The 25,155-nt window shown below is 44.4% G+C and overlaps 1 protein-coding gene and 1 long non-coding RNA gene across 2 annotated transcripts in view; one reads left to right on the top strand and one right to left on the bottom strand.

Annotated features, from left to right (window-relative positions):
* Positions 1–25,155, bottom strand: part of grin2aa (glutamate receptor, ionotropic, N-methyl D-aspartate 2A, a) — a 159,913-nt gene that overhangs the window by 87,279 nt on the left and 47,479 nt on the right. The window lies entirely within an intron of this gene.
* LOC143102529 (uncharacterized) lies at positions 8,713–12,877 on the top strand. Its single transcript, XR_012982601.1, has 4 exons — positions 8,713–9,888; positions 11,273–11,331; positions 11,909–11,998; positions 12,314–12,877. It is a non-coding gene; the product is annotated as an uncharacterized LOC143102529 (long non-coding RNA).

Below are 25,155 nucleotides of genomic sequence, written 5' to 3'. Positions count from 1 at the left end.
AATGCCGTGACTGCACTGGAAAATACAAGTGCTACTCAATTAGCTGGTGCATATTACACTAATGGCGAGACACGAGCGGAGTGTTGGTATTGGATTTCCCTGCCGTTGATGAAGACACATTTTAGCGTTCTGTGACGTTGGGTTGTCTGTGCTTTGGTTTTAAATGATTAAACACCATTCAGCAAAATCTCTTTTAGCAGTCCTTTAACATTCAGAATGGAAACGCCACCACTTATGCCCCCGCAGATTTAATTGTTCTTAAAAGCAGGGGGGAGCTTGAGCTCTTCAGCTGTGTTGTTTATGAGGAAACACAATAAGGCACGGCACGTCGCAGAAACCCTTGTCTCAGGGAGGTGCACATCTTGGAAAATTACACTTTAAAGCATTGTGTCATAATGAAGACAACTGAATCTTGTCTCGGTGGAATTTTTGGTGAGTGATAAGAGAAAGAGAGAGTGAGATGAGGAGAGAAACAGTGAGAGAGAGAGAGGGAGAGAAGGAAAGAGGCTACACTCCCCTCCCTCATGGTGCTGCAGACAGTCAATAAGAAAGATGTGCATATATTTGAGGAGTTACCAGCTCAAACTGCTGATATTATCTATCTGCCAACGCAGCCAGTAATCAGATTACACATTTTTCTTAAAATGATGATAATTATCTCACACAGAAAGGGACAAAAATAGAAAATCACTCTCAAGCAAAGATTTGAGTCTCCGCGGAAGATGATAAGCACAGCAGATTCTGTAATGTGTTTGCAAAAGTATAAGTAAGTCCCCAGTCTACTAATGCCATTTTGGTACAGTGGCCATGTAAATAGAATGTTCCGGTCAGGTCATAGCACAATGCCAGGGGAGCCAATCAAGATGGGTAATCATATTAGAGTAAGGAGGGTAAAAGAGAGAAGGGAGCTGAGGTAGTAGAAAGAGTGTCTTTTACTAATTGTTGTAGCAATCTCTAGCAAATCTCTGCCAAATGAGCATATGTATGCCTATGCCTATGCATATGAGTGTATGGTTGTGTCTGTGGTGTGTGCCTGAGTGTGCATATGTGCATCTGCGCTGTTCCCCAATGCAGCTATAACTGATGCTCCTGATTTACCTTCATCAAGAATGGGTAAGTAGCCGTAACTGTCACAGCATCTGTCAAGCCTTGACATGCACACTCCCTCTCTCTCTCTTTCGCTCTCTATTTCTCTCTCTCTCTCTTTCTTTCTCTCATACACTCACACACTCTGAGACACGCTGAGACATTACACAAAAGCTTAGGCAGTGTACAACAATCAGTACTCAGCATGCTGAGACTTTGTCTACATGTACTCATAGATATGACGGAAATGTAATGTGTATGTGTATGCATGTATACGTATGTATGTATGTATGTATGTATGTATGTATGTATGCATTTATGTGTGTATGTATGAGCTCAATATTCAATACCCACCATGTCATACTGTCATTCTTATCGCATTCTCTGAATTGGATGAGTGTGGCACTTTCCTCCCAGTCAAGTGTGGGAGCTCGAGCAGGAGATTGGGCCTCGTGATTGCTTTGGAGGAAGACTTCCTCACACAGCTCCTTAAACACTAATTATACTCCTCCACTTCAGGGATTAGCAGACTAGCGGGCGGCAAAGCCTCTCTCCATCCTTACTTCTGTCTTTACGGCTCACTTTTGCCACTTTTCCTTGCTATCTTTTTGTTCATTCTTCTCTCTCTCTCTCCTTCTCTCCCTCTCTATTTCTCTCCTTCTCTCTCTCTTCTTTGTAGTCTCTCTCTGTCTGTCCGCAGTAACTACTGTTTGTTTCTGTCCTTTGACCACTCGCGTCTGCCCACATATTCTCTCTTTATGCTTCCATTTTTTTCATCTTAAATTCATTCTCTCTCTCTCTTCATCCTCTCAAATACTCTCAGACACAAAAGTGTTCACTCTCACTCTTTTTTCCGCTTGCTTTTGCTCTCTCTCTCTCTCTCTCTCTCTCTCTCTGTCTGCTGCAGTGATCCAGGCTCGCCTTATCAGCATGTTTGTGATTGATGAGAGGAGGGACGTGCGCTGCAAATCAATTACCGTGACCCGCCACCTGAGAGAGAAACACACAGCAAAACAAATTGAGCTCCGGCAAAATGTCACTCACAAAGCCGCAATTCACCACCACCGGAGCTCTCCGGAATTAACAAAAGGATTGTGTGATCATACAACCTTACACCCCTCGCTACCAACAACACATCTGGACAAAATGTAGCACTATAGGGAACAGCTCAGCCTCACAGTAACTCCATTGTCATATTCATTGTCATGTTCATTGTCATATGCATTCTATCAGCAGAGTCGAGATAAACAGATTTGTAAGGAAATACTGCCATTAGATAGGATAACGAGACTGACTTGTCCTTTTGGAATGCTGTCACTTGCCCAAATTCCTATTTCAACAAGCCCATGCTTAGTTCTCGTGTGTGCCTCTTGGCGGAGGGGAGCTGTGGAGCATGTTAATACAGCGGGGTGTAGCTCTGCACTCCACATCGTCATGGGCGCGCTGAGAATCAGCTGATCGTGCATGATGATGAATACTCAATAAAGTAGGTTCATCGCTCCGCATGTCACGACAGGGGAGGGAAGGACTATTTATGATCCTTTCAGGACAGATTTCTTTCAATATTTAATGAGATGCCACACTGCCTCGCCAGAGTATGTGTGTGTGTGTGTGTGTGTGTGTGTGTGTGTGTGTGTGTGTGTGTGTGTGTGTGTTGAGACTGAGAGAGACATAGAGAGAGTGAAAGAGAGAGGGGGAGGAAGAGAGGGAAAGATAGAGGACAGCAAGAGAGAGAGAGAGAAAGTGTTGTGTGACACCATGGCGTCATCGTGTCATGATGAAGATGCTCATCTTGATGGTGATGATGATGATGATAATCTTTCCTGGGTTTCTGCACATTGTCTTATACATCATTTAACACTGACTGTAATTAGTAGGGACCGCAGAGCTTTCCTCACACAGACCCACAGCACTGTTCTGTAGGGCCTGGAAGAGCAGATGGTCACAAGCATGCTTGACTCAGAAGACTTCGTAGCATCTATCTGCACTGCATTGTATCCAACTACAACTGGAGCTCTTACTACTAATGGACAGAGTCACATAGCCATTGCTTTGGATTTGCATCCATCCAAGAGAGAATTTGGTTTGTTGACTTTATCTCACTAGGATTGAACGTTATCCATGTTTTACCCTATGACCTGCTGAAGAAGCTTGTTGCATGTTTGCCTGTGTTAAATGGGTCATGCCACACCACATTGTCTTGTTGGCTTTGAAATAAGATTGTGTCAATGTGACTATTAGGGGATGTACTGGGCTTTTCAAATTGAACTATTCCCTTAATTGCCTTTAATGGCCGTTGAAAGGAAATGGGCATAGAGCACATGCAAATTAGAAAACCATATCGATTCTACATCACAACTGCTCTTATTTGTTATGGTACCTCCCCTGTTGGCAATTTAGCCATACACCTTGAAGATGTTGTCAATCAGATCGAATTTATATGTAAAAATGAACATAAAAATAACATCTTGGCCCCAGCCGTGGCGAGGCTGGCTGGGGCACCTGCACCGTACGCCGGCGACCCGGGATCGATTCCCGCCCCGTGGTCCTTTCTGGATCCCACCCCGACTCTCTCTCCCACTCGCTTCCTGTCATTCTCTACTGTCCTGTAAATTAAAGCCATAAAAGGCCAAAAAAATATATTTTAAAAAATAAATAAAAATAACGTCTTGGCTGCAAAATCAGATTCAGATTTTACAAAAGCATCTCAGGGAATGTTATGAAATAACTGAAAAGTGTGTGGCATGGCTCCTTTAAGAAACAAAATGCATCTTTAAGGTGGCTTTCTTGTTCATTTAATAACATTTCCGAAAACATATCAGATATTGGTTATATACCACCTTACATCCACCTCTTCGTATTTTTGGTTAAATGACCTTGCACTAGCACAATGTACTACAAACCACATTCCTGTTCTTCAATGTGATTTGGTTCTTTTGTCATTTGTATGGATACAAATCTTTGCAAGGAATTGTACTAAAACAAAATGACAGTGAGAAAAACAACATTCAACACAGAGCTCTTGCTCAGACTACACACCAACATCAAAGACTGCAGCTGAGATATGAGGGACTGGGGGGGGGGGGGGGGCATGTGGCGTGGCAGGCATCCCCATCTGCAACACACAGCGTCACCCTCCAAGGTTGTTGATCCAACAGCAGCGCTGACTTGATCGCCTAATTGACAATTAATTACCCACTTGAAACCGCTGACTGCCGGGGACTCTACTTCAATAATTAAGCATTCATTGGAACCTGGGCTTCAGAGGGAGAGAGAGGGAGGAGGGAGAGATAGAGATAGAGAGAGAGAGAAAGAGAGAGAGAGAGAGAATGATAGACAAGGAGGAGAAGGACAAAGTGAAGATGTGGGAGTCTACTGTATGTCTCCAAACGTCCCAAATTCCCACTGTCCTCTGTGGACAGCTGGGCACGGAGACCACATCAAGAAAACAAGGCAAGGTCCTACAGATCCACCTGCGTTTGCAAGGAGCAGCTAGCTCAGCCCCATGCTGCCCCATGCTCCGGCCATGCTAACACCAGTAATCAGAACTCAAGCTCCTATCTGGGAGAGAAGAGCCTCTCAACGCCATCTCCACACGAGCACTGATCCTAGTGGGATTAGACCTGAGGACACTCTGCCTGGAGATCAGTGGGAGGTAGTGATCGCCTTCACAAGAGCTTTCATAACCGCACATCAAGGAGGAAGACCTCATCCATTAGATCCTGGCTAGTAGTAGTAGTAGTATATGGTGATGATGAAAAATAAAACACCCATGCATTTAAGTATGCTTCATGCGTTGTCACTGCCTACTGTATACCTCCGTGTGACTGAGTGGGAAGTACAACAAGGTCAGAAAGAGAGTTGTGGCTGGAGATGTAGAGAGAGAGAGAGAGAGAGATGTATGCAGACTCCCATTAGAATACAATTTGTTTGAAGAGCAAATGAAACAAGAGAGAATAGTCTTTGGTGTGAGCGAGCTGAAATGTAAAAATAGCAGACAGCTTGAGTGTGTTTGAGTATTGGCTTGTCGAGCTCACAGTCACTGCCGGGTTTCTTGTTGTTGCTGCTATTTTTCTATCAGGACTTTTTAACAAGCAACAAACCCCCACAGGGGGTAAACTGACAAAAGCAGATACCGTTTTTTTTTCTTCTTTTTTGGAGTGGGGGGGGGGGGGGGGGGTGCTTGCCCATAAATACAGATAGCATAGAGGACCACAAAATAATGTTCTCACTAATCTGTCCCTTACACATGTGCTTGTGTGTGTGTGTGTGTATGTGAGTGTGAATTGAAATACGGCTGTTGTTTCATCCTCTCTTGATGATCCTATCACAAGTGTTGCACACAACCACCCCCACCCCCTCTCACACATATCTACACACACACATGCAATCAAACACATACACACACTCAAACAAACGCATATTAAGGCTCCTTAGGATCACCCATTCCCAGACGCTCAGACCAGTGTCCATTCATAACCACCTGGGAGCGGATGTATTGTGTATATTGATGGTATGCGTTACTGGCCTGCGGGTCGATTGAGGTTAAAGCCAGTTATGTGTCCCCAATCTGCAAACTGTGGCTCTCGGGCTTACACGAATGCACACAAACACAAACATGTCCGCAGCGTGAATGCGGTGTCAATATTTATGCTCTGACCCCCTCCTCCTCAACCCCCAGTAATCCATTAGCAATGCCACTCTGGTCGCATGATTCATTTGGGTTAGCAGCAACTGTGAATTTGGCATCAGACACAGGCACATTTACAGAGCTTCAAGGGCCCTATGGAGAAGCAAACAGAGAGAGATAGAGACAGAGAGAGATGGAGAGAGAGTGTGTGTGTGTGTGTGTGTGTGTGTGTGTGTGTGAAAGTGAGAGAGAAAAAGAGAGAGATAGAAAAAGAGGGTGGACTGATGATGAGAGAAGAGAAGCCTCTATTGTTCCATCTCGGGCGGGCAAGTGGGGAAAGCTTTATCAAATCACCCTGCACCAGAACCCATGCAATTAATATACCAAAGTGGCAAAATACGATGAAAAGTAAAAAGACAAAGTAATCTCGCTTTGCCTCTTTCTCTCTCCCCCTCTCTATCCCCCTCTCTCTCCTACCTCTCCATTGCACTCTTCCATTCACTTTATTGTAGCATGTGGAAGTAATGGAAGGGAAATTGATAATAAAAAACAAAAGCAGGAGGAGAAATCAGATTAGATGCACAGTAGAGCGCTCTGATACCTCACTGCAGAGAGGGTGCATGCTGTATAGTACTGTACTATTTCTTTGTGCAGAAGGGTAAAAAAAAAACAAGACATTAAAAAAAAAATCATTTTAACAATGTAGAAAGAGTTCTAGAGGCAAAAAAAGAGACAAATCCAGAAAGAATGTCTATTTTTCACCGCTTTGGTTCCTTCCCCCGTGAACGCCATCCCACAACTCCACCACACAGAACGAGTGAGTGAATTACAGCCTGTCCAGCACAGGCAGGTCCGGTCTCCCCTTTAATAGGTACTGCCATTTAATTTTGATTAGTTGCCAGCAAACACTGCAGAGTAATTGGCGCTCGTCATGGCGGAGCAGACAAACAGCGCCCCTGGGAGGTGCCCGTCGGGCACCGGGTGCCAACAGCAGCGCCCCCACGGCCAGAGCCGATGCGGTGTCCAGTTATGCTGCTTTGTCAAGATATGCTAGTGTATACGTAGCACAAATCGATAACATTTTTGCTACATTTGCCACTGTTCTATTTAGGGATGCAAACTAAAATGCTGCTACCAGTCACCACTATCGAATGTTTGATAGAGGAATTCCAGGTGGTGCTTGCCAGCAATATGGAACACATTTTCAACACTGAGAGGTAAACTTACAAACCTAAATATATGTTTTTTGTGTGTATGTTTGTTTGTTTTGCCCCACACTGTCCTCACGGCAGCCCTTAGAGCCCTTGAATTTCCCCTTGGGGATCAATAAAGTATCTATCTATCTATCTATCTATCTAGAGGCTAATCCGTAAACAACTGATTCCTGTTATCCTCACCATGCATGGGTCAGAGTGACATGAGCACACAGTACCACCACCACACAAAGGGCATACGTACAGTACAGTGGCAGATTGTCTCATGCACTGGCACAAATGCCAATATCAGGAGTCGGAAACATTCCACTGTCCACTCAACTCGTGCCGGGTCAGTCAGAGAGACATATTGCACATCTCTCTCTCTCTCTCTCTCTGGGCAGGGAGAAGCACCAGCATCATGTGGAATATCCCAGACATTCCAATAGTCTAGTGAGCTGCCTCCCACTGTCCCCAACAATCTTTCACCTGCAGGCATTTACCCCATATTGCCCCTGAGGGGCACATTAGACCCTCCTGGTGATATATAGCCTGCGTGTTCTCATTGTCTCCCAAAACTCATAAAGCATGTTTCCTCTTATCTACGGCTCCCAGAACACGACTTTAGCAGGATTTAGGTGGCCTTTTGGGGCTTCTGTGTGTGTGTGTGTGTGTGTGTGTGTGTGTGTGTGTGTGTGTGAGTGTGTGTGTGTGTGTGTGTGTTTGTGTGTTTGTGTGTGTGTGTGTGTGTGTGTGTGTGTGTGTGTGTGTGTGTGTGTGTGTGTTTGTGTGTGTGTGTGTGTGTGTGTGTGTGTGTGTGAGTGTGTGTGTGTGTGTGTGTGTGTGTATGTGTGTGTGTGTGCATGCTGTTTGCTGTGTTGTGTAGCAGTCTCTGGTTGCTCCTGGCATTCATCCTCGACTTGGCGGTGGTGGTGGCAGTGGTGGCATCAGTGCACCATGGCAACCAAGGCAGACAGGCAGATCGCTCTGCCGCTGCGGCATGTGCGCATGCATGTGTGTGTGTCTGTGTGTGTGTGTGTGTGTGTGTGTGTGTGTGTGTGTGTGTGTGTGTGTGTGTGTGTGTGTGTGTGAGTGTGTGTAAGCGAGCACGAAACCCAGGTGGTTATCAGACGCGCCGATCCCATTTGCAGAGCAAACTCAATTTTCACCCCGGCTGGAATAAATGGCTCCCGCAGCCTGTGAAATGCCAGCGAAAAGTTCACTGTCGGACGTGGCACACATTACACAACAGGCTCCATTAGAGCACTTCATATCTATTTATTAATTTTGACAGAGTCAGAGTGTATTGATACCAAGGACTACAGTGGCCTCCTCACAGACACACACACACACACATACACACACACACACACACACGCACACACACACATACACTGCACAGGAAGTATCTCAACTGTGTGTGTGTGTGTGTGTGTGTGTGTGTGTGTGTTATGTAATGCTCATCAGACCCATGGCATCTAGCCCTACTTCACCTCTGACCACCAAACTGACTATGCCATGACCCAGTGGGACACAAACAAACATGGATGTCACCATTGATTAGGGCCACTATCGAATTTGTCGACGACTCAATTTTCCAGTGATGGGGCAGACTGTCCATGACTGCATGAATCACGGGACGGGGGCAGACTGTTCATGATGGCATGCCCCCCCCCCCACCCCACAATCACACACACGCTCACACATAGACATGACCATACACCATAACCTTCAACCCCTCCCCCATCTGTAGACTGTGCCCTTGTCAAATCAGTGTCTTCGGCCAGATTGGAATAGACCCACACTGTATTCCCCAACAGTGTTGTAAACTCAATAAAATTGCAGAGCTGTACTCAAAGCTGCCATATTGTTCAGGCACCACAAAAGTTTTAAGTTCACTCAACTAGTTTCCCAGTTATTGATTATTTTGACAAGATTAACTCTTAGTATATGAGTAGAACTGACCCCCAAACTCATTTTTTTCAAGAGTAGATTGAAATTACGTCTGACGTAATAAAGACGTGCAACTTCATTGGTTAGGTTCATATCAACATGGCAAATAACCTAATAACCTACACAAACCAACATAAACCAATAAAAAAATCGGAAATCCCAATGAATGGTGAATTAACTAGTCTACGATCGATTGTGGCAGTTAGGTGTGACTTTCGAAACTGACGTCTCGAATCAGTGTCGAGGCTTCAAAGTACAAGTGTTTCGAAACATCGTTCAAAATCCCCATGTCATGTGACCAAAGTTAAGTGAACCTTCGGTACGTTTCACCGGTGTCGGCAGGCGTGCCCGCGTGTTCAATTAACAGTGTAGCTTTCTATTAAACAATAATCATGATGGAGTAGTGGTTAGTGAGGGTGTTTTTTGCACGGTAGACCAGGCTGCTCAAATGTGGTTCGATCCCCGTTTGATTTGCAAGGTATTGTTTCAGATCGTAGGCCTATTTGTTTATGTTTTCTTACTTCACCATTAACCACACAGTTTCAACTAAACTCTCAGAATAGTTTTTATAAGAAGAAAGTGATTTAGAGAACACATAGTGGCAACAATAAGATTCTCTTTATTGTGACTTCATGTGGTCTCCCATCCAGCAATTGACCAAGGGTATGCTGCTTAGCTTTTCACAAAGACTGAACACAGGTAACACAGCGAGCCACGAACTTCAGAGACTATATCTCCAATACGAAGCATTTGACAGATTTGTTTCACCCTAAACAGCTCTGAGGTGTCGGAATAGTTTCAAAGCTTCGGAACAATTCGGCACAATTGCTTGGAACGTTTCAGTGTTTCATAAAGCCTCGCTTTGCCCATCCCTAGCAGTTAGTGGCCTAAATTGATACACTTTGACATCGTAGGCCTAAGACTAATTGTTTGCAAGGACTGCTGCGCACCCGGATGTAGGCAGGCAAGCTGCAAGCAATCAGTGACATGATCCATCAATCATCATCAGACTGCTACTACACAAAGGTAAGAACGCGCCTAAATAGAGGTGTACTTTGTTTATTTATTTGTGTAGGCCTACCGTCTTCCAGCGGGCAGACCTCAGCTAAAGTGTAGGCTATGTAAGAGAGACCTTTTGCGGGCTGCATGTTTTATAGCGAGTTAACTAAAGTTTGTTGTCTGAGCTGTCAGCCAGCCAGCCAGCCTGTTGTTGCACTACTTTAGTGGAAACTGGACAGACAAACAGTATGGTTTAGCATTACCAAAGATCCTTTTATCAACCGTTTCTGGTGTGGCCTACTTTGGCCGCGCAGGTTAGACACCAAAGCAACGTTTCATAAGTTGGAAATAAAACACATGACACGCACAAACAGGCAGCGCACTTTTAAACATTTTATTAGTAGCCTACCATAAGGTGCCATAAGCTATATGGTTTGCATTAGCTGCTAGATGTAATGCAAAGTAACACTGCAGGGTAATTCTTCAACTATGATACTTTTCTTGTCCTTGGAAGAAATAAGAAAAACTAAAACATATTTAGGCTACTTTTGTTTTTGGTGGTGGAAATGACATGGTGACGTGGTGGAAATGGCATTGCCCTAAAAACACCGTTTATTTGCTCCATAGTAGGCCTACTAAAGAATCTAGTAGAAAAAAAACATCATAATTACATAACATATGGCAGGGACGCATTTTTTTGTTTTAAATCTTAATGCTTTTAAATCTTAAATTTGTCTATGTATGTCATGTCATCTCCACCACACTTTGTCGTTTCCAATCACAACACATATTTTAAGTTAAACATGTAAAAATAATACAACATACAACATTTCTGGAAAATTAATAAATTGAATATTTTGGCTGATATGTGTAATATTTAATAAAATACATTTGGAACAGTAGATGTTATTTTTGCTTGAAAACACACGTTTTGTTGTGTTTTGGAAACATGTGATTGGGCAGTCGTGGCCTACTGGTTAGGGCTTCGGACTTGTAACCGGAGGGTTGCTGGTTCGAACCCCGACCGGTAGGAACGGCTGAAGTGCCCTTGAGCAAGGCACCTAACCCCTCACTGCTCCCCGAGCGCCGTTGTAGCAGGCAGCTCACTGCATCGGGATTAGTGTGTGCTTCACCTCACTGTGTGTTCACTGTGTGCTGAGTGTGTTTCACTAATTCACGGATTGGGATAAATTCAAAGACCAAATTTCCCTCACGGGATCAAAAGAGTATATATACTTACTTATACCGGAAATGACAGTTAGACTTTTGGAATAAAATGTCACAAATATATATTATATATTATTAACATCCGACTCTGATAGGCCTGCCTATACAGAAGAAGAAGAGACTGTCTGACTGACTTTTGTTCAAAAAAGTGAAATAATACTGTTCATAATATTTTTCCCCTCAGGACCAGATGGCTGTGTGACATGTTTTCAGTTCTGTGCAAGGAACCACCATCACACCATGGTAAGTGATAACTTATTTGTCCTCCATTTACTAGTGTCACAATGTAGCCAACGTGTAGCCTATATTATTATAAGTTATAGGGATATTTTGTAAGCATTTATTTATGAGAATGAGAATAGCCTAGCCTAATGTTATCCCTTTGCATCTCTCCACAGGGATACACAAAGGCTATGGTTGAGTGACGTTTTTGTATCAAAGAAGGGATGACACCTTAGACTTATTTTATGTGGCATTTTCAAAATGTGTTGGCTATGCAGGTCATGTGACGCCTCTTCCGAGACACAGGCTCAGTTACTTTGCCATTATTAGTTAAATCACAGTCAGTTTTCAAGGGTCAGCCCATTACCATGCATACACCACTCATGCATTTGCTCATTCCAGTCTATTAATGCACTGAACATTCATCTCTCACGATTTCATAGAAAGACAGAGCAGGAGGTTGCATATCAGGAGCGTGAAGGAGTTAATCTTGTATTTACATGTCAACTGTACTATAGTCTTATTTAATATATGCATAGGATTAATATTCTGCTGATTTGTGTCTTCCACTTTGGCCAAAATCCCTCTGTCTTTCTAGGAAGACGTCAATGTCAACAGCAGAAGGAAAATTACTCTGCAGGCCCTTCCCATCTTCCTGTGGGAAGATGTATTTTTTAAGACCTGGAATGTAAGTTTTTGATTAAATTGTGTGTCCTCTTTCACTCTTTCCTCTTTTTTCTTTTTACTTTGTCTTCTCTATATATCTCTATTTCTATTCAGCCCTCTCTGATACTACCTTGCAGCCAAAAGACAACAACCACAACCGTCTTCCTAGCCACCAGAATAGCAATTAAATCATACTACAGTAATTCACCAAGAATGTCATATTTGGGAATTTTACATTAACTTTTCATTCACTGGTATTTCATATTATATTAAATACACACGTAGTGTTTTTCATTGACTACTCTACTCATTAACTAATTACTGTCATGTTCTTCAGGCAGAAGAAATTGACCTGCCAGACTTCTCAGATGCAGCTGTAGCTATTCTCACTGTCTCGGGTGATACAGACTCCCTTGTGAAGTTTGGTCCTGCTATCCATTCTATAGATCTTGACGGAGATATTGTTGTGTGTGATATAGCAGAGACATAATTTGGCTATTTGGCTTAATTTATGCACTTCATCTCGATTATCCAAAGCAATTGTCCTACACATTTAATTTCATTCAAAAAATTATAATGGGTTTGGAAGACCTGAAGCGGTTACCTCCTAGACTGCTGCTTAGCCTTAAAAATAAATTGCTGATGATAGATGAGTAAGCATTCTGTTTTCCAAATCTCATGGTTGATATTGCCAGCATGTTAATACTCAAGCAAGCAATGGAGCTTTTTCGCTTTTATTATGTTGGCCTATTATTTTGTTATTTAAGTATTATTACCTTTGTTGAAGTGGTAAAAGTTTGTTATTTCTTTGATGTTCTGTATTAACCGCATTGCTGTGGATGTTGTTCTGTTAGAATTCTAATGGAATTCTTAAATAAATGGAATCTGCATTGAAATTGTCTTTTGAGTAGTTTTTTATTTGAATCATACAAATAAAATATTTTTGATTTTGAGGTAAATAGTAAACCTAAACAGTCAAAAAATGTGTTTCAATAGAGTGAAGTCGACTTAAAAATATAAGAGACTGAAGTGACAATATTTAGGTTTTAGAAACTGAATGGTGATAACATGAATATATTATTAGGAGTGATAACTTAAAAAAATCAACTCCATTTCCAGTGTCAATTTTGTTAGTTTTAACAATGGTTTCAAAATGATCAGGTTCATTGAACTTATCAACAATTTAAGTAGCGATTACTTAAAATGTTTGTTTGTCAAATTATTATGTTTCAGTTCATCAACTTCCTAAAAAAATTAGTGTGAATAACTTCTAGTTTAGAGTAGTAATTACTTAAAATGTTTGTTTGTTGAAATTATTTGTTTTAATGTTGTTCATTTTCTCAAAGATTTGGAGTCTTAAGAGCTTGTCTGACTAATGTAACAATAACTTAAAATATCTATTTCTCACATTATTCTTTTTAATTTTATCCTTGTCCTTAAAGATTTTGAGCATTAAAAAAAGTCTCATTTTAAGTAGAAATTACTTAAAATATTTTTTAACATAGCTAAATATTTTGAGGTAATCAGTTTCATCAAATATTTTGAGTTCATTGAACCTGTTGGGGTTTACAGTGCATTGGGACGAGATGGCCGGACACTGTGGGTGGAGGGGGGGGGAAACGCTGATGAAGGGAAAGGGCTTGTTTCTGTGACACTGAGGGGAACAGGCAGGTCACTGTGCTGTCATCCCTGCGTAACACTGAGCCTGGCCCTGTGTGTGTCTGACGTGTCTGCTGCCACCTAACTCCAGCCAGCTCTCACCAGCCCACTCAGGGCTTTTGGCCAGGATGTCCAACAAAAGAGGCCTGGGAGAGAGATATCAGATGTGCCCGTCCGGATCGCCGTCACTTACAGTGAGTTGGGTGCTGACCAGTCAGAAAGCTCAGCTGGGTTGAAGAGGGAGGAGGGTTGGGGAATCTGTGGCTCTTCCTTGACAAAAGATAAAATAAATAGAAATACATTTGGGAGCCACAGCATTACAGACCATTGTCCTTCTATAACCTCTAGTTTGTCTGGCACCTGACAAGTTTGGTGGATTTGCACAGGGCTTTTTTATTTTATATATATATTTTTTTTAGTACGGGGCCTCTGCAGCCCTATTTTGAGTCGTCTGTCCAGATGCCAGCGTGTAATTTGCAAATGTCAGCTCTAAAATAGAGGGGGTACCTCCATTTTCCCTTTGCCAAAGCCACCAAGCTGTTGAACATCTCAAAGGTCTGGACCCATTGGCTTTCACTGCGGTTTGGAGTGCATTAAAGGATCTCCTCTTTGCCAAAAGCATACGTCTTTGAAGAGTAACTCACAAAGCCTCTCCCCAGACCTGTTAAGCTAATGACATTCTGATTGGATACTGCTTCTTCATGACAAGAGCCACAGTTAAAAAAAAACAAAACATAAAGTCATTTATTACAAATGGTTGCCCGTGGAGCTCAACATGTTTCAGCCATTGCACATTGTTGTTAAAGACGATCGTTTTCGAGTTGTTATATAACACACGGCGAGAGCCATCTGTAGTCGCCAGCGCTGAAGAAAAGTCAAACTTAATTGGGTCAGTGCTCTTGCTCTTGTCCTCCGCCACTGATCCTACTTCGGGCTTGTGCTAGTTCAACGTGCTCAGGCACTGTTGCTAAATAAAAACTCTGCTTTCGCACGCCTGGCCTTTTATTAAAAATAAATAAATAAATAAATCTGGCCACGGTCACACGTACACTCCCTTGTCCGATCCACCTCCAAAAAAAAAAATCTCCTCTCCTTTCTTGCTGAATTTCTGCAACACCAACAAAACGAGGGTAAGTCAATTAATTTGCAAAGCAGGAGGAGAAAAGAGAGGAGAGGAAGGAGAGAGGGGGAAAAAATCACCATCGCACTGTAAATAATACATGCTTTATTACCATTTAATGTTTTTTTTTCTCTATAATTCACATCAAAAGGCTTAGGAGCAACACGGGAAGAGCTGTGGAAGTTGTTGACCTACTTTCGGCGGGTTTCAAAGTTTCCAATCCCCCCTCTTGTAAAGGGGGCTGCGGGGGTCTGAGCCGCGCCTAAGCACTCCCAGGGAACGCTAGAGGTGTGAGGGTTCAAGCTGCTCTTTAAGAGAGACTGGCACCAGCCCTATTCACAGGTGGAGATTAGACCGAGGGTCCCTTCAGCGATGTCTTTCCGTCGACTGATACACACACACACACACACACACACACACACGTACATACACACACACACACACACACAATCACAAATCTGTCTGGCGTTCTTTTTTTATACATACTCGCTCTCAATCTTTTGCACTTACTGTAAGTCCACACTCATGCACATACAGTACACACACACACACACACACACACAGATCACACACCATTCAATTTATTCCTCCAGCTCCCATACTACACTACCTGCCTTTGTCCATCTCTCTCACAGACACACAGACACACACACACACACACACACACATACACAGATATACTCTTTATTTGAGAGAAGATTACCTTTCTCTCCCCCTCCACACAAAAAATTAAAATGCTGAGAGTTCGGCAAGTGTAGAGTCAGAGAATGCGGATGATTACAGACACAGACATGTACAAAGAGCCAGCCCAGTTTCAGACATGCTCCATTAATAATGCACTCTCTTTCTGCCTCTCTCTCACACTCCATCCCTCATATTCACTCTCATAAGAAGCAGATTGAGTGTGTAAGTGTGTGTGTGTGTGTGTGTGTGTGTGTGTGTGACACCCACGTTCTGATCAGCAGCAACAGTACTGGATAACTTGGTGATGACGGCAACATATCTGTGTGTGTGTGTATCTGTGGCATGTGTGGCCACCGTCTCATGTCTTGGGGGGGGGGGGGGCCCTCTCACTGCCCCCCTCAGATGCCCCACCCCCCACCCCATCCCTCACCCTCCTGGGCCAACAGGGGCAGCAGGGGAGCGCCAAGCGGGGTGCTAAACACTGCTGTCACACAGCCTACTATTTTTGTCTCATTCTCTCTCTCTCTCTCTCTCTCTCTCTCTCTCTCTCTTTCTCTCTCACTCGCTCTCTCTCTCCCTTTCTCCCTTTCATTCACTCTCTCTTTCTCTCTCTCCTTTGCTCTCTCTTGCTCTCTCATTCCTCTCGCTATCTCTCTTTCTGTCTTTCCCTCCCTATCTCTCCATCTCATCTCTCTATAAAGTCTCTCTGTCTCTGTCTCTCTCCCTCTCTCTCACTAGCTGTGTCTCTGTGCCTTTGCACTCCCCTCCTCCCCTTTCAGTCCTTTAGCTTTGTGCCGTTACACCTTTCAAGTGTCTCGCTTTTTCGCCTCTCCACCTCTCTCTTTCTTCTTTCCCGTTGTCTCGCTCCATCTCCATCTCTCGCTCTCTACCTATTTCTTTCTTCCGCCATGTTGTATCTCTCTGTATCTCTCTCTCTCTCCCTCTCTCTGGCATCACATCCCAGGCCTCATCTGCCATGCCACTGAGACTGCAGTGGCACTTTTGAAGTTGTGAGATAAGATAACTCTTTGATTGGTCATGGCGTTTCAGAAAGGGAGAAGGAGAGAGGAGAGAGAGGGGGGGGGTGAGGAGGGAGAGAGGCAGAGAGAGGGGGGGGGTGAGGAGGGAGAGAGGAGAGAGAGGGGGGGGTGAGGAGGGAGAGAGGCAGAGAGCGTGATAGAACAAGAGCAGGAGAGAAGGTGGGGACAGGGAAGGGGAGAATCAGGGAGAGAGCTGGAGAGGAAAGACAAGAGAGAGAGTGAAAAAAGAAGGAAAGAGAGAGAGAGAAGGGGGGGGCAAGAACGAGAGAGAGAGATGGAGAGGGAGAGAGAGAGAGAGAGAGAGACATTAATTTTCCTCGTTACGCCCACATAAGGAATAGATGACACAGACTCAGCCTCAGCAGTTGGAGAGCGATGCTCGGAAGGAAAAAAAGAGCGAGAGAGGGTTTGGGGTGGGGTGGGGTTGGATAAGGGGAGAGGATGAGAAGAGGGGAGAAAGCGCACCCCCCCTACCCCCACCCCCCCTAATTTGCAAATCAAAGAAATGTGAGCCAGATATTTATAGCCAAAACAGCCTGGGGAGATATATCCCAGTTTCTTGTGTTCAACACTTTCTTGTCGGCGCCTCACTGGCATGCAACATCTTAGGATCCTGACGTCAGTCCTGCAGTCTCCTCGCCCAACACAGGGGAGGCTTTAGATGACCTTGAGTCTCTCTCTCTCTCTCTCTCTTCATATCTCCCCCATCATTCGTTCAACAAGGAGTTATGTTCAAAGGCTTCTCATTCATCAAGAGCAAAGATGGCCTGTGCTGTGCTGTCAAATAAAAACGTTTGGTTCGCTTCCTGTCAAGTGTGTGGACCTGGAGAGTCTTTGTAAAGAGGATGCTATGGGTCTGACCCCTACTCTGTGAGGACATGGGCGAGGACATTTGCATCTTCCCATCCTTCTGTCTGAAGACAGTGGCTCCAGGTGACTGAGTCAGAGAAGAGAGAGAGAGAGACAAACGGCAGATTCCTCCTCTCTCTCTCTCCCTCCCTCCCTCTTTCTCTCTCCATCGCTCCCCGCCACACATAACCATTGCTCAAGCAAGGGCATAATTTAAGGATGGTGCTACAGAAGATGGTGTAATATCGGGTGAAGGATTTTTTGCCCTCATTTACAATAGTCTCATGTGTCAGCAGGGGCATAGCACAAGATCCTGGGTCCCTGCATAGGCAGCCCTGATGGGGCCCCATGTTCCTCAACCTAGGTTAAATAAAATATATTCCAGACTTTTCAAGGGCCCTCTCTCCCCTTGGGCCCTTATATTTAGTAGTGGTTTTACCTCCAGTCCGACGCCTCTGTGTGTCAGAATGCCATTGCCTTCCTTTTGAGTCTAATGACCCATGTTCCCAATCTCTCTTGCCTTCTCTCTCTCTCTCTCTCTCTCTCTCTCTCTCTCTCTCTCTCTCTCTCGTCCGTCTTTTCCTTTCCTTTCTAAGTGTACTGGTAAACCTTACCGGTTGGTGGTTTTATGGTTTTAATGGTTATGTGTTTTTATGTGAGAGGATTAGGTTCACAATGGTGTAATAAAGAGTTAAACCTCTCTCTCTCTCTCTCTCTCTCTCTCTCTCTTTTCCCTCCTCTCCTCTACCCCCCCCCCCCACCCTCTCCCTCCTGGCTCCCCACCCTGTCCCAGCTACAGTTCATCAACTCCTCAAATCTCTGAAGGCGAGCGTGACTGTCGAGCCATAAAATCTTCCACCTGTAAAATCCATTAGGCAGGACATCTTCAACCTGTCAAACAAGGATGGGAATCAGGAGGTACAAAATACAGACTGATATGCCCAGGCCTGACCAGAGCCGTAATGGGTCTCCTGTGCCTCCAGTTGCCCCTGTTAGCTTTTCCAGCATCCCCCAACAGCATCGCTATCAGCTATTCAAAAAAAAAAAAAAACAATTCAATATCATTGACGTACATTTTTGTCAGCCTGAGCAGGAGATTCACTAGCTGCATGTCTACATGCCAAGTCATTTATGCCCCCTGCTGTCTTTCCCCGCATCAATTGCTGTTATTTTCCCTGAGGCGCACACAGTAAACATAGCAAGGCAAATAAATAAATAAACAAACAACCATAATAACTGATTTGAAATCATGGCTCTCATGGAGGCCACTGAAGTCCACTAAAACCAAAATGATCTAAAATGAGGACATGAGATGGAATAAACTTTGTTCACAATGCAATTGGCCCTACTACTCCACTAATGGCAAAAGGTGCTGGAGAGTGCCACGCTTAACCAGCTGCAGGACTGTGGAGTGCCATCCTTAACCAGCTGCAGGACTGTGGAGTGCCATCCTTAACCAGCTGCAGGACTGTGGAGTGCCACCCTTAACCCGCTGCAGGACTAGAGAGTGCCATCCTTAACCAGCTGCAGGACTGAGGTGATAAGGGGCTACTGAGAGGATCGTATTGGTGAACTGATGAGTTGATGGTCTGGTTACAGAACTTCCATTCATTCACTACATAGTATGTTAGACATGATGTGGTGGAACAGTGGTAACGTCACCTGACCATCGGTCAACCCAGGGTTTAATTCCCCGCCATCCCCCGCCATCTTGAAGCTGTGTCATTTTGGATAAAAGCGTCTGCTAAATATCAATCAACGTTTAACTTATTATTTTAATTATATTAAATTATATTAATTATATTAAATTATTATGTTATTCGCTATATAGTGGGGTGAAGTGTGTGTTAAGTCAGGGCAGTGGGGTCAGTCTACTGCCTGTGGGAGCTGGAGCTGAGCTGGGTGGTCAGACCAGGGCACTACCTGAGAGGTGGAGCTGATGCTGGAACAGATGGGGTGGCTAGGCTTCATGACACTCACACATCCACACACACACACACACAAACACACACACACACACACACACACACACACACACACAGACACACACACACACACAGACAGAGAGAGAGAGAGAGGTATGCACGAGCGCGCGCACGCACACACACACACACACACACACACACACACACACACACACACACACACACACTCACACACACATACCTACACATGCATCCAGACATACACACACTTATACCCACACACACATTCTGCCACAGAAAACCACAGAAAACATGGTAAAAGAAAGATTTATTTCTATGTACAACCATTCTATCTATGCTTACTTTTTTGGTAAAATGTAGAACTTTTTCCAAAAATGTACGAGAACAAGAGCCTGAGTATGAGACATGAGACTATGTCAGAGAGGGTGGGCCGGCAGTCAGAGAGTCAGAAAAAGAAACAGAAGAGGGAGGTGAGATGAGGGAGAGAGAGAGTGAGAGAGAGCGAGAGAGAGAGAGTGTAGGAGATGGAGAGAGGAAGAGGATGGAGGAGAGCAGAATTTGCTCAGGGGAAAGGCCAAGATGAGTTAACCTGTCAGACCCCTGGCTCATCACCTCCCATCAGTCAAATTGCTTGATGGCCATGACATTTATCCAGCCTAAGACACTAGCCTCCCCCACCCTCTCTCTCTCTCTCTCTCTCTCTCTCTCTCTCTCGCTCTCTCACTCTCTCACACACACACACACACAAACTCACACAAACTCACTGTTTGTATTTGTGTGTAGTTTGAGCGTGTGCATGAATGCATGACTGAGTTGGTGGGTGTATTTGTGTTGTAAGAGAGAGCGTGTGATTGTGTGAGAGAGCATCTGTCTGTATGTGTGTGTGTGTGTGTGTGTGTGTGTGTGTGTGTGTGTGTGTGTGTGTGTGTGTGTGTGTGTGTGTGTGTGTTTGTGTGTGTGTGTGTGTGTGTGTGTGTGCTTGTGTATGTGTGAGAGGCATTAATCAGTAAGCATTCGTTTGCATGCATGTCTATCTTGTATGTGTCTATGTACATGTGACTACATGAAACAGTTCATGTCAAGGAGTCTTGTTTGTATGTATGTTTGTGTATGTGTGAGCATGTGAATACTGCAGTGTGTGTGTGTGTGTGTGTTTGTGTGCGTGTGAGTGTCTCCCTCTCTCTGTCAGAAGTCAATCAGCCATCATCATCCGAGCCGTCCCATTGTGCATAATTACATACAGTACACACAAACACACACACACACACACACACACACACACACACACACACACACACACACACTCATGCACACAGACAGAGGGGCTAAAATGGTCACACACCATGCACTCGGAAAATTCGTAAACACATGACATACACACACACACACACACACACACACACACACACACACACACACACACACACACACACACACACACAGAACATAAAAACATACTCATGCTTGCTACACTGATGCAATGCCAAACAGAGCAAAAATAACAAGTCGCACACTGAGAAATGCGCAGGCTACATAATAATGTGATTATTGCAGGGGAATATGTGTGCAACCAAATCGTGAGCTTTGCTTTCATGGATCACAAATGCAGTGTCCCAGCCCTTGTAATGCTCTCATAGAAAATGCATTATGTTTGTTTTGTATTTTGCTCAAGTCTCTTCTGCTGTTTCTTCCTCTTCCTCTTTTCGTCTTTTTTTCCTTATTTTTTATTTTTTAATTTTTTCCCTAACACGTGTCAAATGTGACAGAGGCTATTTGCTGAGCTAAAAATAGCGTGTGTTCTGCAGTGTGTGGTGCCTCTTCCCCCAGACTGTCTTCCGTGTCAGAGTCGATTGGAGGGCTTTTCTTTCCTGCTCTTCTGCTCTCTCTGTCTCTTCTCTCTCTCTCTCTCTCTCTCTCTCACACACTCTCTTGCTCTATTTCCCTCTCTCTCTCTCTCTCTCACACTCTCTTGCTCTATTTCTCTCTCTCTCTCTCTTTCTCCTGTCGTCATACCTGACGTGTCTCTTCCTCTCTCTCCCTCTCTCTCTCCTTTCGTCATACATGACGTTGTTTCACCCTTCTTTTCTCTCCTCCTCTCCCTTTTTTTGTATCCTGCTCTCCCCCTGTCAAACACTACTGGGATCTCTGTGGCTGTCTGCTCTCCTTATCTGTCTGTGTGTGTGTGGGCATGTGTGGTCAAGAGACAGAGAGACAGAAAGAGAGAGAGAGAGAAGGAGAGATGGAGAGAGTGAGAGGGAGAGAAATAAGAGGCAGGGTCTGAAGCAGGATAAATTTACAACTTCATTATGAAATAACTCAGAGCGCTGTGCAATCTCGGAGGACATTTACAGCAGGCCCAGGAGAGCTTGGCTCTCCCTTCTGGACGCTTTGTGAGCGGGCAAGCACACAGGGAGTAGTAGGCTGCTGTAATTAACACACACACACACACACACACACACACACACACACACACACACACACACACACACACACACACACACACACACACACACACACAGACGCACACATACACACAGACACACACACACACACACACACACAAAAACACCACCTATATTACAGAAGAAACTGCACATGTGACAGTATCCACCATGCACTATACGGTAACTGAACAGTGAGGTCATGAGCCAAAAGCTGTGACAGATGCTGATGTTGATGGGGACATAAGCTGTTTTATGAGCTCTCAGTCTGCACATCCACACTATTTACATGCTGTATGGTGCTGTATGCCAAAGATGAAACAAACTGAATAGCCCTCAAGTGGACCGGACGAGGGAAAGAGCAGCATGTAGCATTTCAAGCTGGGAAGCAGGACACGATCACATGGGAACAGCATGAGGGACACTGAGACTCATTTACATCCATAAGAGGCAAGTGACCATTGAATTCAAGATCACACAACATTAGGCAGAGTTTTAGGCTGTCTGATGCACATATTGAGCAGTGGGACAGAATGACAAAGTGTAAACACAGTCATACTATTGGCAAGCTAGCTGACGTGAACAATCTCAACAATCACTGACTCACTACGATGAAAGGACACACTACCAGCAGACGTTGTTGCCTCTCAAACAGACAAACTCTCAACTACAGCTCACATATTCAAATACAGAGTAGCTTTTATTGGCAAGACCATTATTGCAACATTATGTTATGCATGGAGGACTTTGACTACATGTCATTGACACAAGCAGTTTTATCATTGGCTACATATTACTATGGTTACTGCTTCTTTGTGCACAAGGTAACTGTGGCGAAGTCACGGTCATCACACAAGGGCACAGATAAATCTGAAATAAGTTAATTGCTTTTGCTCTCAACACTCAAGTCAAGTCGGAACCTGATGAATAAAGCAGATGAAGCAGTGAAGTATTTAATTGAGATCGGCCCTGCTCGTGTGATCCCTGCAGCATCCCCCATTCACACAGGCACACACCCATTTTAGCACCCACAGAAATAAAGCACTCAGGCAACTATAGCCCTGGTCAAACTCCCCCTACCCGCCCAGGTGATTGAAAAGACACGGCCCTGGCAGGGGCACTGGGCATTGCCCGTATAGCACCGGCGTGGCTCCACAGTGCCCTCCCTCGAGGGAGACGTCCGCTCCTGTGGTGTTTGTTTAAAGGCAGCAAAGCAGGCACGCTTCAAAGCATTTATGCTTTTGAAAGCTGCATAGTCAAGTGTAAGCAATGCGAGTAGCAAGCAATCCCATTTCTCTTCTCTCTCTCTCTCTCTCTTACTTGTACTCTCTCTCTCACTTTCTCTTTTTGGCAGAGCTACCTTTGCACTTTGTCAGCAAACTTCAGATCAATGCTATTTGCTTAAGGGACAGAGAGGGAAGAGAAAGAGAGAAGCTTGAAAAAAAGGCTGGACCGCATGCCAGAGAGTTAGAAAGACAGAGAGTGAGAGAGAGAGAGAGAGATAGATAAAGAGAGCATGAAAGAAAGGGAGCCCTACGGAATGAGACATAGACAGAGTGAATGAATGAACGCAGTAAAGAGAGAGAATGACAGAGAGAATGTGCTGGACTTATCACACTTCCAATCCAGAGGCTCCCAGAATAGCCCACTGCTGCTCAGTTTTATCCCACCAATCATCCACTAACACACTATAAAACTGCAGAGCTTGATGTTTGCATGGAGATGACAGATTTCCACAGAAAGGGGCCAGGGCATTTTCTCTCTCCCTCTCTCTCTCTCTCTCTCTTTTTCTCTCCCTCCCTCTTTCTCTCTCTCTCTCTCTCTCTATCCCTCCTTCTCTCTCTGTCTCTGGTAGCACTGCGGCACAGAAGATGTGCTGCACTCCTCCACTCCATCCTGACGTGTCGAGTGGGTGGGTGGGTGGGTGGGTATGGTGGGAGGGAGTGGGGGTTGATGGTGGTGGTGGACTGGGGGTCAAGTGTAAGGTGTGGCTGACGGACGGCTGGACGGCCAAACCCCATTACTGTCTTACTGTGGGCAGAGATTATCTCTTTATCGGAGGTGCCATGATCCCATTATAACAGAGCCTTTTCACCGAGTCCTGCCACTGACCGAGCTCAAGACTGATTTCCATACGCCACACGGTGTGGTCTACAAGGCTGAGGCAGAAGACAGCAACACGCTTCTGAAGAGACACACAGGGAGAATTAGAAAGGACTGTAGCTATGTCTTTTTAAATGTGTCTGTGTGTGTGTGTGTGTGTGTGTGTGTGTGTGTGTGTGTGTGTGTGTGTGTGTGTGTGTGTGTGTGTGTGTGTGTGTGTGTGCGCACTGCCAGGCTCTGGGGCGAGAAGTTGTGATGCTGGAGTGGCTGTAAATCAGTGAGGTAGCAGCGAGTGACCTGCTCCCAAACACGTCCCCTGGGAGCCCAGCCCAGATCAGCACGGCCGGCCGTGGTCGACTCCCAGCTGCTCTGACACGCAGGCATCTGTCAAGACACTGTCACTCCACTTCACTACAACCCAGCAGTATGAACCCATGCATGCACACACACACACACACACACACACACACACACACACACACACACACACACACACACACACACTGCTCCACCACTGGAATGGGCAGAGGTGGACATCCTGGCCTAAGAACGTAACAGTCCTGTCCTGCCGCATATTCTTTTAACCATTTACTAAACCAGCTGATCCTAATTAGCACAACCCTTCAGCCAGGTAGATCAGCTAATCAGTGATATCACCTGTTTTGCACAGGCAGAAGGAACACATGACAGAGTTTTATTTTCTGAAGCAATGATGTCCACTTCTGCATGAAAGCACTAGTTATAGGACCAGAAATCCCAGTAAAAGTCCCCAGTAAAAAATAAAAATCCACTGTAAAAACGACAACAACAACAACAAAAAAACAATACAGAAGGCTTTTGTGGTCTTATGGTTCTTTTACCTAAAAAACATTCAGAGAGAATCACAGCTAATCAGTGTCTTGCACTGATTTTAGAAAGAATCCGTAACACTTTACATAAATAATCCGCCCATACTTAACAGACTTAACAAATGTTATGCAAAACTGTTGTTGAACAATTATGAACCCTAACCTTAACCGTAACCATAAATTGTAGTTAACAGAGTGTCAACCACATTTGTTGATAAGAGTTTGGTACCAAAACGCTATATCCTCCATTTCAACTAATTTTCCTAAATATATATTTTTATATTTGGTTTTCCAGGTAATTTCAGTGCAACTGTAATTGTGTTATTGTTATTTGATTCATCTTTACTCAATCAAAACAGCAAAGCTGCAATTGTATTGATATTACCTGAAATACGCAATTAAATAACATGATTTATTAATTTTGTTTTTACCAAACTCTTCATATAGTCTGCAGGTGGACTATCGGAGTAAAGTGTGACCAAAATAGCT

This window comes from Alosa pseudoharengus, unplaced genomic scaffold (assembly GCF_046254945.1).
Source record: "Alosa pseudoharengus isolate Yale_2024_CS ecotype anadromous, Long Island Sound unplaced genomic scaffold, YU_APseudo_1.1 YU_APseudo_1.1_scf_4, whole genome shotgun sequence".
NCBI lineage: Eukaryota > Metazoa > Chordata > Actinopteri > Clupeiformes > Clupeidae > Alosa > Alosa pseudoharengus.
This window is presented reverse-complemented; position numbering and strand designations above follow the sequence as displayed.